We start from the raw sequence: 5074 nt of genomic DNA, 5'->3' as shown, positions 1-5074 counted from the left end.
GCTCTCTACAACTACCTGAAAGGAGGTTGTAGCGAGGTGGGTGTCGGTCTCTTCTCCCAAGTAACAAGCGATAGGACGAGAGGAAATGGCCTCAAGTTGTGCCAGGGGAGTTTTAGATTGGACGTGAGGAAAACTTTCTTTATTGAAAGAACGGTTAAACATTGGACCAGGCTGCCCAGGGAAGTGGTTGAGTCACCATCCCTGGAGGTATTTAAAAGATGTGTAGATGAGGTGCTTAGGGACATGGTTTAGTGGGCATGGTGGTGTTGGGTTGACAGTTGGACTCGATCTTACAGGTCTTTTCCAACCTTAATGATTGCATTAATAATGCAAAAAGAAAATTAATCCACTGGTTAAACTTGGTTTGCTGAAACTTAAAAATACGTAGTATGAACACTGAGACCAAGAGCATGTTGCATTTAAATCCAGCCAAGTGTGACAAAGAACGTCTTGGTTTTATAGTTTTTCATCATGAACTTTCTTTTGCACTCTGGACACACCATTATAAAAAACATACCATTATTAATGAGAGAAAATGTAACAAGAAAGAAGGAGGTCTACATCAAACGGTGCATATAAATTGAAAGAAGCTCTTGGGTAGCCCTATCAAGTCACTGTAATCGCAGCATTTGTGCAGGAAATTCCAGTTTGGATTTCCAAAGGTTAAACAGAACCAGTGAGCACTCTTCCCAACTTTCAACTTCATCGAAAAATAAAAAAATTGACATTCAAGTTCACATTTGATCAAGAGCAGTAGTATGGCAACGATAAGTTGAATTCTACAGAAAACAGCAATCCTGTTTTGTTAACAGCTTCAAAAATCTGTGCTTTTTTAAAACAAGAACAAACCTATCATGTTTTGAGCTCTCCTTTGTGAATTAAAGTGCTAGAAAAACAAAAATCAATAAAACTGCAAAAAATTGTTTTCACTTGGATCATGAAAAGTATTTAAACAAAGTCATTCTTCACAGGAAAGTGCTACATTTTCAGCACTCTGTAATAAATGCTTTTCCAATGTTGCTGGATTTTATTTCTGAATTGTCTAGAAGAAAAATGGCAGATTCACTCACATGTTAAACTTCAAGATTATACTCTTACAGCTAGTGATTCCAAAAAAGGTTTTCCATCTGGCTTAACTTGTAAGTTTTCATCCTAATATGAAAAAGGGTTGGCAAATTTAAATAAAATAGCCATAACAAGACACAGGCATTGCATCAGTAAGGGGAAAAAAGTAAATAAAATTTAGAATTTGTTGTTTGTTGCACTGTGCAACAGTCCAGAGAAATCTGAAGTGTGGTATGTAATTCAAGGCAGAAAGATTATTTCTTGAAAAGGTTCACATTTTTTTGCAGGTTACCTGTAAGATTGATGCTAACAATTTTCTGCGTAGTTGCATAGAGAAAACAATCAGTATAACATTAGGTATGACAGAGATGTATTAAACTTCACTAAATTACTTAAGTTTCTTCAAATACTTCGCCAATTTTTTCCAAAAGTTATCAGGCACTTTGTAAAAACCAGCTAATGTATTTAATTTGACACATCATTTTTGAAGGTATAAAGCTAGTAGCAACTTAAGCTTTTTTACAATTCAAAATTCATACGTGACTAGAAGCCAAGAAAGAAAAAGGTCACCATAAAAAAGGTTATGTGTCAGAAAACATTAAAAAAGGGAATATGATGGAACTGTTTTGCAAATTCAGCTATACATTAATTGGAGACCACAGCATTTGAGTAACAATCACTTTTTTTAATTTAAACTAAATCAGACACTTTTAAAGCCTCTTTTAAAATTCTGTGCTCTGATTAATTTAAAATGACTTTTCAGTAACTTTTCTGAAAGATTTTCAACTCTGAAGATACTAGAATCTGTACAACAAGAGAGAGTAGACATGCCTGAGAAGCCATACCACATGGTTAGATCATTGTTAAAGATTCACCAACACACTACTGCATAAGTAGTTGCTACTCCATCTTCTCTCTCATTCCAACATGCCAGCCTTCTGCTTTGCCAGCAAAAATTACACAGCAATGAAGAAACTCAATCAGGGAACTGATACAACTGAAAAATAACCAAGAACAATTGTGTTTCTTCAGCCACAGCAGTCTCTCAGTGCAGACCCAGACCGAAGTATGCAGACCAGTCAGGTATCCCCCCAACAGCAGTTACTTCCACCCAAATCTGTTAGCTCATTAAACTCATCATTAGAGTCAACAACCGCAGAAGAGGTGGCTGGGCTACAGCAAAAGAAATATCAGTGCCTCTACAGCTTGAGAGGCGATAAGTAGTAAATCCGGAAATAAAAAAAATTGTTCTGCCTGGGTTTTTTTACTCTAATTTTTTATTCTGAGTAGCCTCAACTACTATTTCACTAATTGTTTATTAGTATTAGGGAGTAGTTCTGGATATATTTTTCCCTCTCCCCTAAACTGATGCTTGTTCAAGCTATACTTTTTAAGCACTGAATTTAAGAGTACATGCCAGATTAAGATCTTTTGGAGTTGCCTGGAAAAGGATCCACTTAGACCTGAAAGAGGCTATTCCCTTTTTACCCCACTGAACCTGAACTTCAAAGTTGGCGCCAAGGAGTTCTTCAGAACTCAGTCTGTGAAAACTAACCTTAAGAAAGGTGCTAACAGGTTTGCAGGAAAGAAAAAAATCAAGGCGAAAAATAAGCACAAAATATCAATACCAAGGATATCAAGTGGAAGATAACATTTAACACATTAAATACAACTGAACTGGTTAATCTTTTCTGCCAAAGGAAACACACTTGTCCTACCACATCTTTGCCCATCTGTCCCATTAAACTTTGGTTCTCCATCTTGTTTCAATCAAGCTTAAAAAAACATAGCAACTGTTTGATGTACACAGAGAGAAGGCTTGACAAGAACTTAGTTGTTAAACACCTCATTGGGCAGCCAGTGACTACACAGTGGTAGTTTAATAAGTCATCTCTTGTCCAACAAGGATGCTTTAAGGGAACTGCATTTACTGTAGGAACACAAAAAATACAAAAAAATAGGCTTTCTTAGTTCAGCTGGATGGAAAACTGATACGAATTCCAGCTCCTTGAAAAGAATGATCTAGGCCAATATGATATCATACTGAGAAAGTAAAGGTAAGTTTAGGAGAACTAACAATGGGGTGCTTGACCCACTTGGATATTGTACTTTCCAATACCCAGAGACAACCACAGTAACTGATAAATTAGGCTTGTGCTAATATCTAAAGGGATTCTTATGGACACCCGTTTAATAGCTGCAGACAACTGAACTGATCCACCAGGACCCTGAAGGAACAAAAAAATGTGGGATATGCCATGATAAAGTAGTAGCATACATGCAGTCTCTCAGTGCTCCCTTTGCTCTAAGATACATCCAAGGCAGACAGACCTGACCAAAGCGTCAGATATTCCTGGATCACATTTTGCACTAACCTCCTCTGCAGGTTTACAGCCATCTGGATGGTCCACTAACACTGGTGGCAAAATCCCAATACATTGCTGTAGAGCGCCTGTGGTAGGAACCGTAAAGCAACAGATTGGCCTAGGCCATTCTGACGTGAACATAGAAGCACAAGAGGTCTTCCATCCACAAGGTCTTAAGGCTGTCCTAGAAGAAAAACAGAAATTCAAGTAAGTTCCCCACTCAATTGTGGCAGAGCTTGAGGTGGAAGGGGAAGGGGAGGAAAGTTTTCCGTATTTAAGACTTCAAAATCCTGTGCAAGGGAGAAGGAACCAAAAGACTGCTTCTAAAAAAAGGCAGTGAACTAGGCCTGTGAGGAAAACAACATATGCAGGGTAGAGTAGAGAGGTGGAACAAGTCATTAAAATTTTTTAGCCTTTCAGATGATATGATTTAAGTGGGAGGACCGCCTGTCCTCCCAAATCAGCAGTTATCTATTTTTGAGTTCTATATATGTCGCCCTCTATCCAATCATGAACACTTAGCACAACAAACTATGAATTGTTCTCAGTAAGGCCAGAAAACAGCCTCCTCAATGGCACACATTCACATGAGCATCTCCCCAGATGGTCACTCTTTTGGACCAAAAGTTTTCCCATACATATTCTAGTTTATAGATGTAGGAGGTTTTTTACATTCTTTCATCTCTCGCCCACAAGCTAAACATTAGCATTTATAATGACAGCTTTTGTAAAAAAAAGTAACACAGACCTGATGCTTAAGAAGTAGTATTTTTTCACTTCTAAAAAAGGGACACCTGAAAAATGATGCCTGAGCCTTTCCAAGTGTTATCTGTTAAAATTTTAGCAATATTGAATGAATTCCTTCAAATATCTTCCTTTACCCACTTAATACAGCAATGTCTGAAGGAAATTCTAAGCAGCTGAAAAGTAAACAAAATATCTTAACAGACAAGAACACAGATGTTTTCAATTTTTAATGCAATTGTAACTTGCCTACACTTAAGTAATATTTGCCATATATTATGAGGTTATGTGTTGTATTTGCCATATTATATATGAGCCTACTAAATTACTCAAGTTCATTACTCTACCTGTATAAACTGTTAGCTTAAGTATTGCCTGTCCAGGTGAAAAATTATGTACAAGGGAGAAAAAAAATAAGATGCTGACACTATGATAACATGACAGTATGGAGGAAATACTAGGAAAGCTAAGATTGGCAGTGATAGAAGAGATGTTTGTCAAATGCTTGTTCTGAAACAAATTATTACTGCAGTACTGAGACAGGTGAAGTAAGTGTAATACTTGGCAGTTTCCCTTTTTTTTGCATATCAAAGCAGAAAGAGAAAATGTCTCAACTCCTAATTTTGTTCTCCATTTGAGGATAGATTACCAAAATACTGATAAAGCATACTGATAGAATAGGAATAGTAAGCAGTTTTATATCCACAGAAGGGGCTTGCAGTCCGAATTTTAGAAGAACTGGCTAAGGACCTCCCAGAAATAATACCAATTTTTACCAAATCCGAAAAAAAATAGGGAAGTTTCAAAGGGCCAGAAAAATACAGATTCACAAGATGACCCAAGATATACCCAGCAGGACACCTAATAAATCATATGATTGTTACCTTTCTGCAAGTATT

The 5074-nt window shown here is 37.0% G+C and overlaps 1 protein-coding gene across 1 annotated transcript in view; it reads right to left on the bottom strand.

Moving 5' to 3' along the window:
- The window catches only part of GALNT1 (polypeptide N-acetylgalactosaminyltransferase 1), a 66885-nt gene extending 63314 nt beyond the window's left edge, over nt 1-3571 (bottom strand). The window contains exon 1 of the mRNA XM_009330444.1: nt 3441-3571. The gene's annotated coding sequence lies outside the window, so the exon portion shown is untranslated. The remainder of the gene's footprint in view (nt 1-3440) is intronic.
- Between the last annotated feature and the right edge of the window lie 1503 nt (nt 3572-5074).

This window comes from Pygoscelis adeliae, unplaced genomic scaffold (assembly GCF_000699105.1).
Source record: "Pygoscelis adeliae isolate BGI_AS28 unplaced genomic scaffold, ASM69910v1 Scaffold78, whole genome shotgun sequence".
NCBI lineage: Eukaryota > Metazoa > Chordata > Aves > Sphenisciformes > Spheniscidae > Pygoscelis > Pygoscelis adeliae.
The sequence above is the reverse complement of the archived record's forward strand: the minus strand, read 5'-3'. Positions and strand labels throughout refer to the sequence as shown.